At 41.3% G+C, this 12,158-nt stretch overlaps 1 long non-coding RNA gene across 1 annotated transcript; it reads right to left on the bottom strand.

The window, feature by feature from the left end:
- Positions 1–3,622: 3,622 nt before the first annotated feature.
- LOC131877060 (uncharacterized) lies at positions 3,623–10,568 on the bottom strand. The gene is made up of 5 exons (XR_009372845.1): positions 9,106–10,568; positions 8,668–8,782; positions 8,274–8,512; positions 7,813–8,095; positions 3,623–4,714 (listed from the first exon to the last, which is right to left on the bottom strand). It is a non-coding gene; the product is annotated as an uncharacterized LOC131877060 (long non-coding RNA).
- Positions 10,569–12,158: the final 1,590 nt, after the last annotated feature.

The following is a 12,158-nucleotide window of genomic DNA, read 5'->3' as shown; positions in this document are numbered from 1 at the left end:
GGATTGGCCGTGCACAGTGTTGTTAACGAGCAGATTTTACAACCAATATTCGACACGCCTTTTCCAAGATGCTAAAACTCGGGCTTAATTGTGAGAACCACTCGCTTGATTATTTATCTCGTCAGAATCTCAACGAGCTGAAAACGAGTTCAAATGCTCATTTTGATTGAGAAAATTGACGAAATAATATGTATGAAATTAAGGACGATGCTGCTTGAAGAACACTACTCTTGAAAAAGTCAAAAAAGGCCAAAAAACTATCGACAGTAGCTCTGAGGTGCCATTTCGGTTGGCCCAGACCTTTCAGGATTGTTAAGAGGTCGTAAATTCTTCCAGACGTTTGCAAAACCAAACTTCATGAGACCAGAAAATTGGCACAAAAAGTTCCGCAAAGTGACCAAAACAAACGACAGGTAAAAAGGCTTGCGGCACAGCTTGGCTGATTGGCGAAACCAATCGTATAGATACATGGTTATCGAGGCTTGCGGATGCCATCTTGAGTGTGCTTAGGTTATTCAAAGCCCTTTTTCCAACCACGAGATTCGCATCAACCTTGGACTACTTGACCCCGGATGAGATGACTTGCCTCAAAAGTTGAGCTGATTTAGATGAACAATAAAAGTTGAAACTTATCCCATTTAGGTCATGATTTTTGACAGGGGTGATATACCTCTCAAGGTAAACACTCTATTCGTGGTAGATCACCATCAACCCGAAATCATTGGCCTTTCAACATAAAATGGTTACGTCACACTGACGGATACAGGCCAAAACAAATTGCCTCGTCTCTGAGTTAGTACGGGATGAACTTGATTGCAATGAAACGGACCTACAGGACATGCTCCCAAGTTGTTTTCAAGCCATGTGTTGTGTTCTCTCACGCCATTCTGTTGAGTGTGTCTTGGATTCTTTGCATTTTTACTTCCCGCTGCGATTAACTTGGCCATGATTTACCCTCAAGTAAGGCAGCTAACTCTTCTCCGAGAAAGACAGGATCCCATCCCTGCTTGAAAGGCGGAGTATACTTAATACAGAGTGCAGAACTCAAGCATGAACAAATGAGATGACCCAGTGACCTCTTGGATCAAAAAAGTGAGTCTCGCTATTCAAATCGTGAACCAACCCGAACGCTATGAAATGGATGAGATGAGAAGGTATCCACACATACACACACACACACACTCACATATCCGTGAATGCTAAATCTCTTGGCAAGGCATTCTTGGAATTTATGGAGCTTTGATAGAAAATACAACTGAAGGCACTTCAAACGTCTAGCAGTGTGAGTGTGCGAGAGGAGAGGAAAGGAAGACTTTGAATACCTTCAAGTACGATTAGGGGTAGTTAAAAGTCCACAATACAATGCAAACCCGGATGAATAAGGCACAAGGCATGGTCTACTATTTGTTAAATGGGTGAGAAGTGGGGTTGGCAATAAAAAAATTGCCAATCTAATTGAATTTACGACATGGTATGTCGGATTGTTTGGCCCTTCGCGGAATTTGGATCGACCTTTATTGCCTTCCGGAAACTTTCCATTACTCAAATCAGGCGAAATTCCACAAAAAAGACAGTGTTGCTAGACACATCAGTTTGATTTGGTCAGATTGACAAGCGATTTTTCGCAAGGCCGATTCCTAACCCAATTTGAGTTATGTGCGCTCGGAAGTGTGGAATCGAATCCTGTGAATGAGATTCGTTGTCATGGTTTAATCCGAAATCAGGTTTTAATTGCTCAAGATAGATATTTCGTGAGTGGATGAAATCCAATCATCCTCAAAATCATCTTGGATGAGCTGTGTGGGTTTGAAAGCTTGTTGGTTGGTTGTTTGTTTGCTGGTGGTCACTTCTTAGAGCTTAAAGGGTTCGTCATGCCATAATGAGATTAGATTCCACCAGTCACTTCGACAAGTTTTTGCAGGATTGAAGATGCAAATCCCGATATTCTGGTGGGTTTTTACTCGAGGTACTTATGTCATTCAAAAGGCAGTTTTCGAGAGATGAGGAATTTGCTCATTGCATTTTATGAGTTCAATAGATGACCAAGATATTGCTGCCTTGCCTTGGAACAATGAGTATCAGGTTTATTTAGTGCACTCATTACAAGATGAAAGATAAGATTAGACGTTAATTAGGTTTGATTGGTGAGCTGAGCAAAAAACGGCCGGTACAATTTGCATATTGATCACATAATGAAATATGACACCATATCGAGGACTTTGATAAAAAAATCAAGTAACCTGAGACCCGTACATGCAAAGCTATGTTAGCTTGAAACTCGTAATAAACAACTACCCTAAATTGAAGGCTGTCAAAGGCCATTCAGCGGCCTAATTCATAGCTTGGTTATGGCAACTTGAATATGGCGAACAAAAGATCTTTTGTGCTCGGATTCTTTTACGGGGTGCAAATTTGATATCAGAAAACATTTCCAAATGCAAATGCGAGAGGGGAGAAAGTTTCATGCTGACAAAAAAAAACAAGGTAAACTTACATAGACAGTGATTTGGAGACTAATGCACAATTGTTAAAAACTAAGTCTGGTTTATCTTGTAATTGGCAACACTGCCTAAACATGCAAACAAGGGAAACCTGAATTCTTTCTTGCAAAGTGAACCCATCTTTGACCTTTTGTGTTTTGTATTTTCAATATGTAAACGACGTACTTTCATTTTTGACTTTATGACATGCAGGCGAAAAACAATTGATCATAACAAAGAGAGCTCACGCATTTAAATGCCCTAAACTCTCTGATCAAACACAAAATTTATAATCCTTCATTACATGCTTGGGAAAAGGGAGACGAGATCGAAATCTTTTCTTGGCTCACTAAATATTTACAACACACCAGGTCGGTCTTTGCGACAGCAAAAAAGCACACTACCTCGCGGTTCGATTGGATCAAATATCATCCTTAAAGTTTTTTGAAGAATCAGATGGAAAGTTGCTTTTTTGGCTTGTGAGAGCATCCCTAAAACCAACTGTCGGACAGCTTCAAAGTGTGGCTAATTCGATAACGCGTGTTTTTTGTCCGATTTGGCTCCAAGCCATAGATTGTCATTGATATTTATGCCTGCAAAGAAGAAAAAGTGCCTCAACTGACACGAACATGACAGAAGGGCCGCACAGCAAAGTGAGCGATGGCCCACGCCTAAGGCTCTTAATGGCAAATACTATATAGAGTAACGATAAAGCTTGTGCTAAGCTTGTAGAAATTCTGACTCTTATCGGAGGTTCTGGAAAACAATTTTGAATCCAACGAAAATAAATTGAGTCACTTCTATTTTGTCCCACTTCTAGCAACCTAAATATGAGAGCATTCACGCGCTTGGGAATATTTGAGCGCGACGTTATAAAGAAATTGCCACAACAGTGATCAAAAATAAATAAATATTCTGAGGAATAAGCTAAGTTTTTGCTCAATGTCACAATTGCATTCTTTTAGTATATCAATAAAGTGTTTCATCTATGATATTAGATTAAAATGTCCATCAAATTTTAAACAACGTTTGTTGTGTAAACCATTCAAACATCAACAATTAAATCATGACTATGGTTCTTTCAATTAAGGAAAAGTCATTTGCTGAAAATGAGGAATCTTGTTTTCAAGGGAACTTCCTTCTATTTTACGTCACCAAGGCGTGGCTTAATTGATATTGGCGATAAGCAATTAATGTTAGATCATTACGAGAGTAAATCGCACGCCGGTCTTCTCTGGTGACTTTAGTCTTCCAAGGACCCTGTTATACGTAGAAGTTTCTCCGAATTGCCTTGACGAGTAATGGGTGGAATGAGCGAAATCGGTGAATTGTCACCAGAGGGCATATTTAGTATTCATCATCTTCCACAGCCAAGCCCATATTTCACAACGAGTCAAATCACAAACTATTCCAACCACCAAACTGAGCCATCTTGTAAGCCGACCAATAAGATGATAAATGTCTCCAGGGCCCGAATTTTAGAAAAAGAATTGAATTTAATGACAGTTTTTGAGTATCGGCAAATTACAGGGCCCGTGGACGGATTCACCACGAATTTGAATACTCAGGTATGTCCGCATCGATTTCTTTTCAACAACCGGTTAATCGGCTGGAGTCGCCGTTTGACGAACTTCACAGCACTGAAACGAAGACGGAGCTTAACGATTTGGGTCTGGTAAGACTCTCATTGATTTTTTGGTGTGTGCATTTCTGCAGGGCTGGGTTATGGGCTGAGCTCGGTTCAGTGCAGTGGGCTCCAAGAGACAAGTGTAGAGAAAGAGATTCATCCACCTTGAAGGGAAGATGTATCATCCAACTCGTCTCATCCCGCTAGCTTCGTCATCATGCGATTAAGACAGCAAGCAAGGCAAGAATCCTCTTCAAAGGACGCATCTCTAACTGCAACTTGGGCGCTGCTTCACTCTGTCCAGGTTTGCCGAATGGGAATGGGCCCAAGAATGTCTCCTTGCAGGTCTCCTTGCAGGTCTCCTTTTTCGTATTTCATACAGCATTCGACAAGATACAACCAAGACAAAAAAAACATTGAAAAGAGAATGATTGCATAAAGGTAGTCTTTTAACAGGACATCTTCGGTCGGCATCCCTGATCTCGGATTGCAACATCTTGGGAAGAAAAACGAAACCGACGCTGATTTGCCGATCCATTCTTGATGGAGATGAGAAAACTTTGGGCTGGGCCTCTCCCTCCTTGGGCGTGAATCATACAAAGGGATGCTAGAGGATCGATATGGACTTGTTAGCACCACATAACTTGGGCAAATATGACACTTGAATCAGAGTTTCTCCCCAGGCCTCAATTCTAGACCAAGCGTCCCATGAAGGACAACTAACCTATTTTTGTACTTCCATATGGAAATGCGATTCCATTAGAAAGAAATAGGCCAGCAGATGTGTGGTGTTCAAGAACAATATTTTGCTTGGCTTGCTTCCACCTTTCAACTCATCATTTCCGAACAATATGGAAGAATGCGTGGCCCACCATTCCATTGTACTCTCCCACTAGGCGAGGCACTCCAATGACTCCATCCACCAACCACCACTTGAAAATCAGACTGGAGAAAATCTTCACCAGGGTTCTCATCGGGCTTAATCAGTGAATCCTTTACTATTTATGATTGGGGCCAAAGGGGTCTGTAAGCTGAACTGCAAGCTATTGAATGCCGCTGGTTTACTCTTGTTCTGCTTATTGTGAAATGGCAACCCTGAAGGAATCAAAGACTAGAAGGAAGATGAGACTCCATTCATCAAGCTGGCAAAAGATGGGGCATTGCTAAATGTCTTGGGAGCTGAGAGGTGATCTATCGTCGAGATCCCTAAGAAAATAAATATCAAAGAGAAAGTTCCTCCTCTCAAACAATTATTCTTGCTATGCCATGCTCTTGAAAGTTCGTAGTAAGTTAACTGAGTAAGAATAGTGCAACAGGTGGGTATGACTTACTTGCCTGAAGCCATTTCGAATGGCCTTGAGACCAATTTTTTGTTGTGCTGTTTCTTAATCAATTATTTTCTAGCAACAAGAAATGCTAATAAAAACTTTAGAACAATGATCAATTGGCTAGTTCGGTTAGGCGGGAATAATTATTCCAGGGGGTTATGGCACATGCTGAAGTTTGAGTTCAAATTGGTCTTCAAGTGAGGGATATTCTCAACTTTTTTTGTTGACTTTGCTCAACTCCTTCGGGGGACCCTCTATTGGAACTTGACTGTTGATACAATCCCGACCGATCTGTATATTTGCTTTTCAAGATCAATCTGTCTTATGGAATTGACACCTATAACCGCTAATGTTCAACATATAAAACTTTTAGAAGTCTTTTGTGCCACTTATTTTTTTGACATAAAGATGAAGAAAGAACGAGTATTGAATTTTGACCCGGTCTATCAATTTTTTGGGTAACAAAGATTGGTCGGTTTGAAACCATTAGAGTGGCAATTTTTGAACTTTTTCCTCTACAAGATTTATTGAAAACTTTATACTTGTCAGGATATCATTATTTCAAAGCAGGAACTATTCCCATTTTTTGGCCATTGATCTTGAAGACTTCATTTTTAAATGGCTTATTTTCTGCATACCTAAAACGAGGTCTCTTCTTTCTGTCCGTGATACAAGTTCAAAGAACCTTGACACATCTTTTCGGATGTACAGGTGAGACTTGTTTTTTGGGCAAAATGATTTTCAATCAACATCTTTGGGAATTGATTTTAACGAAGCATGACTTGCTCCATAAATCTGTCTTGGGCCTTCCACATGCAATTACAGCCCCGGTTACACCCATAAATGATCATCGCATTTCTCGTTGTACACCCTAAAAGCCAAATATGAAAGAAAAAATATATCTTCTATCCAACATATGTGAGCCCATCTCTGATGCTATCATCACCACCCATGAGGTTGATCAACTCTGAAGTATTCCAATTTTAAATGGTCCCGTGACTCGGAGGTTTTCGCATCGGAATTCCTTCGACGAAAAATTGATCTGGTTTCCATTTTTGACTACATTCAATGCGTCTCTTCATACCCAAAAGTGTGCCCATTGTTTAAGATGTTATAAGGTGAGCGTTTTCCGAGATGTTCTTGAGAGGGTCGACAAATGGATAGACGCAACTTGAAGGTAATAAAATGTGACCGACCGGAGTTTCAGGTTTACACTGCATTTACCACAAGTGAATCCTCATTAAGCAGGCATTGTTTATAGCCAGGAACATTTTTGAGGGGTTTTACTCGAATATTACAGCATTCTTTAGAACGTATCTAGGTACCGAATCAGTGTCTGGTTGGTTCGTTTATCTTTATTGACGATCAAGACCATGATTGTCGTCTAGCCGAAGAGAACCATCGTCCTTCCTGAAAAAGCCACCTTCTTTTATGTGTGTCTCTTGAGAATCCAAAGGCCGCCTGCGAACATTTTATATTCATTTAATCCTTGATTTAGGAGATAAGCCTTGCATTCCTGGTAGTGTGGGTACGGTCGGACACAAAAGAAATTGGAAAACGCCTTCATGTAAATGGGTGTTTTACACCCCAAGCCAGCGCACATGAATAATTATGAATATTCATTTAGCGTAACTTGTACATGATCTTCAATGATGACCCCTCCCCTATTAAAGACAAGAAGGGAGGGATGTAACCCCTTCTTTGGGCCAAAAGCTTCACTTAATGCTCATTCATTTAGTACATCTATACAAGAATCACAAGCTTCCCCCGTCCTTGAGCCAGTCGAGAATGCTTAAGATCTACGGTTTTAAGGAGCAATTTGTTTACCAAAAAAAATGGATATTGTGTCCGTCAATGCGAAAAGGTCAAATTCTGAGAAGGGGTTCGCTGAGGGCCAGGAAAATGACTTGATTACCGAACTGTCTTGAAGACCTCGGAACATTCTTGAAATTACCTAAATCCCTTCAGGGTTGAGATTCAGCCCATACTGCCCAATTCGGCTTTGTATCCCTTATTGACTTTGGCTCCAAATTGGGCTCCCTGATATCAGTTGTCACAAGGAAGTGACCAGTGACCACCGCTTCCCGGGATCTGTTGCATTTTATTACACTCTTATTTTAAAGTGAGTTGCAAGTGGCCATCATCATCTTTCCCCCGGGGCTCAGAGAACAATGAGACGTTAGGAAGCATCCAGGTCAGGTCAGTATAAGCACTGGATTTGTCTAGACTCAAAAACCTAAATCTGGGCCAAACTCTCTGGGACTTGTGAACGACACTCACCAATTTGACGACTCCGCCTGTCACTCTTCCTAACAATTTGAACTTTTGTCAAGACTTACACCGACCTATTAGCCGAGCAAGAAGTCTGAAAACATACCTCAAACATATTCGGAATTTCCAACTGTCTGGAAGTTCGAGGATTTGGTTTCATTCTTGGAGTATACTGTATGTTGGATATTATCTCCAATACTCCGTGGTATGGCTTGCCTTTGCTTATTGTTGAATCATCCTTGCAATTAATCAGGAAGGATTAGTTGAATGGGTCAAGTTGCATAGTTTCCCCAAAGGAAATGCACTTGTTGTAGGTCCTCAAGGCAAACTATGTCATTGTCTGATGTATATCGCTGACTTGGACATGACTTCGGCATCCATAGACGCTCCTGGAATTAGATTTATGCCATGACTTCACAACTAACCACATTCTTAATTTCAAAGAGTGTTCCTTAACCATCTAAACTTGTTATTCGAATCTGAACAAAAATTGAGCTCCATCCCAGGGATGTATTTCTTCCTTGGTGAAGATGAGGTCAATAGAACAGTGATGAAGACATTACTCACCACCCTAGGGGGTCAAGACCCATCATAGCAAATGGCCATGTTCAACTACCGGCTTCTACTTCATATTTGGCGCTCATACACAATATCACGCCCGAAAACGATGAAATCTTAGATTGAAACGATGACGACAAATTTGGCCGTAGCCCGAAAATTTGCAAAGGAGACGTTTGGCTACCAAGCCTTGACTCAAAGTCCACAGTAGGTACGCGAAATGCTTGTGCCAAAACCCATGATGTAACCTGAACACCATGGACATTTTATATGACCGTGCCATCTTCCAAGGATGAGATGGCTTTGGTTTCTTGTGCATAACCTCGTAACGGAATAGATGAACTAATTAGAAGTTAAATTCACGTAGCTCTCCATGAATAATAAGAATTCTTGAATGCCATACCCATTATTGTGGAGGAAGAAGCAAATGGAGCCGAACTGAAACTAATCCATAACGTGCATCTTTGAAGTCTTCCAAGTGCTCAGTCGTCCATGTTTTGCATTTGCATATCCATTTTCTGAAATGAGTTTTTGCTACTTTTTATTCAATCCCTGGTTGTGAAGCACAAATGGGAGATCATGATTGAAGACCACAAACTTCGGAGCTTTGCAAACCACGAAAAGACATTCTAAGGCAGCAAAAAAGGAGACACCCAACCATAACCCTGTTGCAAGTACTGCATATCCTTGCAGATTTATCGAAGCCTGACTTCTGGACTTTTCCGACCTCAAAACCTCAAAGCTTGGGCGGTGTTAGTGGAGTGAAACCGACGTTAAGAGCATTTAAATGAGGAGCTGGAGAAGCCAATGAATATTAAACGTCTGATTTGATTTATGTCACCTTTTCATGGCAATCAGGGGCCTCCTTTAATGGCTTTTTGAGGTTCACAAGACCACAAGACCATCTTGGTTAGGTGGTACATTTGGTTTGGATCCCCTCCTCCAATAATATGAGATGACATCAAACTTTTGCACAGAGAACTTGAGAGAAGATATCTTCCACTAACGAAGAACTTGGTCTGCCACTCCGCAGGAAGTCGAGACATATTCTGTACTCTGCGATCCAGGGTTGCTAATTGTCTAATTTGTGGCACCAAAAATGCTGCTCATCTTTTGTTTCAAGGAGATGCGTTCGCTCGGTTCACTCGCCATGCCACATTTCAAATTTATGGACAAGATCTATCCAGATGTCATAATGAATGACTCACAACCACCCAATTATAGAAATATTCATCTTGAAATTCAATCAATGGGAGCCCTGATTTGAAACGTAGCAGCTGGTGTTTATTGTTTGACTTTGGCCGTGGCGCTCAATCCAAATGGGGCAAATCAAAATTTTATGGTAGTGTTGAGCATGCCGATGTCCTCGCGTGTAGTATCCACCGGAACCCAACACGAGACAACAAAGAGTCTAGGGGTAACAACATTCGAACTGAGCCCCCCATTCGGTTATCTTCGCACTTCATGTTCCAAGATGTTCTGAGCTGACCTTGACCCTAAAACGTCGCGCTACTTTTCTTAGAAAGTGTTGAACACCATGATTACCTTGAGCTATTCTGAAGGCGACACCTTTAATAGAGAAAGCCCTTCCACGCCTTAGAAGACACTCCAATTTGAGGACTCGGAATAGGGCTGGTCATTCGTCGCTATTCACGATCACCCTCGAGGTCACCGGTCATAAATAACTTGACTGTCTGTCAAACGAGTGCAAGTCTCGTAATGGATGCACCGAAACATGACCATGTACCACGTTTGAACTTGCCTACTGTAAGTGCTCCAGAGCCTTTCGTCTACCCGTTGGGTATGGCATTGACTATTCAAGAGTTAGAAACACGAAAACTGTCAAGTTCCGGCTTCAAAGTGGACATTTGAATTAAAAGGAGCGTATGCAATGTGAGAAATTACAGGTATTTTGGAATCTAATCCCGACTCTGGAGGTGATTCTTGACTCATTTCTTCACAAAATCCAGATCCAACGAGAGCGACTTCACTGCTTGTGGCCCTTGATGGTTGTAAGCCGGCTTTTTGTTCCTAGCTGGATGTGAACAAAGAGATCAGAAATCCCTCGTGTAATCCCTGTTATTCAGGTGTGAGATCTCTTCGATCTCCGTCTCATTGTCTCTAATAGCCATAACGTATATTCCACATGTCTTTCTCGCTCAGTGTGGCAAAGGAGGGTGTACAACATCCAGTGAGAAAGAACCAATTCGAAGGTTCGCCCACCACTGAGAAAAACCTCATATCACTCATTTAACAGAGTCCTACTCAAGATTTATAAGCTTCTAGATCGGATTCATTCTGACCAGTGGCACGGCGAAGGAGGGCAAGAAAGAGATCCTTCTCTCAATGTGTTTGATATGAGCACGAATTCGAACATCGATATCCCACCGCGTTTTAATTTCAAAGATTAATGCCAGACCAGACCTCCCAAAGTGAAAGGTTGGTCTGATTGATCAGTTCAGAATAACCACCTCAAAGTTAGAGGAAAGAGTTGAGCAGTAAAATGCATTGGGTGCCAATTGTCCACCTGCACATGGCTTTGTAGAATGGCTGATAAGTGAAGCAAAGGATCAATACTACGCAAAAGAAATTGGCTTTTTCTTGCACGGCATATATGAATCAATTGAGTAACCAAGGGATTCTGCATTTACTGTCAAAAAGATCAAATTTCAATTACAAATCCGTGGTGTTGGTTAATTTAGTAAACTTCGATGGCATTGCTTACAAAGTTTATGATTTATTGAATAAACCTTTCTTTCACATAAAGCAAATGATGGAAGTGCTACCAAAACCAGAAGAAAAAGTTCATGATTTGTTTTTCACATTTTTGCCAAATCCCTTGATAGCTAGTGATTTGCAAATTTTATCCATTAATGCCCAAATTGCATTATGTACAAGGAGCAAGTCATTTCACATTCTCGTATGGGGAATCCCTCTCACCAAGAATTCCATGTTCACTTGACCATTTCCGAGACAATATGTCTCGGCTGTCTGGCTTCCAAAAACGCGAGACCTTTCTGATGAACCTTGTTGTTTTGCCTGAGCATGCCAAACTGCAATCCATTGTTCGGCTTCTAATTAAAATTCGGGTCGATTTTCGTTCACAGCAAAAATGTGGTGCATTTAGCCTGGAGAGATGTGACTTGACTCTCTTGGTGTGTTGGTTGTGATGGTAGCATATGGTTATTGGTGGTCGTAGCCCTCCTCCTCTTTATCATCCTCTCTCTAACCATGGCTTCCAATAAAATACGCCTTGCCCATTTCTTCGTATTGTTTAGAGGAGGCGGTATGATTAAATTTTTCTCGTTGTGAGCTGAATTCCAGTGCCTGAGGCGTTAGTTGCCAGTTCTGGCTTACTCTCCTTCCAAGACGTACCCAAGTTGTGCGCAGTACTAACATCATCACCGAGCCCAATGCTGGAGAACGCTGAGCCATCATTGCTTCTACAATGGGCAACTCGGACCATTATTCATCAATATGGTACGTAGGAATTTGCTCAAGAGACTCCACAAGAATGTGGCTTCTTTGTGTACAAGATTGACGAGCAATCAGGTAAAATGTGATCATTCTCTCTTCAAGAGAGTGAGGATTGCTCTAGAAACGGGCTATTCATTACACAGCCCAATCACGAAATGCCAATTTACAAGTGGAACATCACCATTCCCAGCTCACGTCAAGAATCAATGCGTTAAAGGTCTGAATTAGTGCGAGTACGTGCCAAAATCGCCATGTCAAGAACCGAGTTGAAAATCATCGGATGGCTTGTTTACCAATCGTTACCAAAGCAAGGCCTTGCCTTGGTTGCCTTGTTATCATATGAACACACACATAAAAGACATACAGGATTGTCCCAAAGTAGCTCCCCTTTTATGCCACTGATGCCTTTTGAAGAAA

Source organism: Tigriopus californicus, chromosome 2 (assembly GCF_007210705.1).
Source record: "Tigriopus californicus strain San Diego chromosome 2, Tcal_SD_v2.1, whole genome shotgun sequence".
Lineage (NCBI taxonomy): Eukaryota > Metazoa > Arthropoda > Copepoda > Harpacticoida > Harpacticidae > Tigriopus > Tigriopus californicus.
This window is presented reverse-complemented; position numbering and strand designations above follow the sequence as displayed.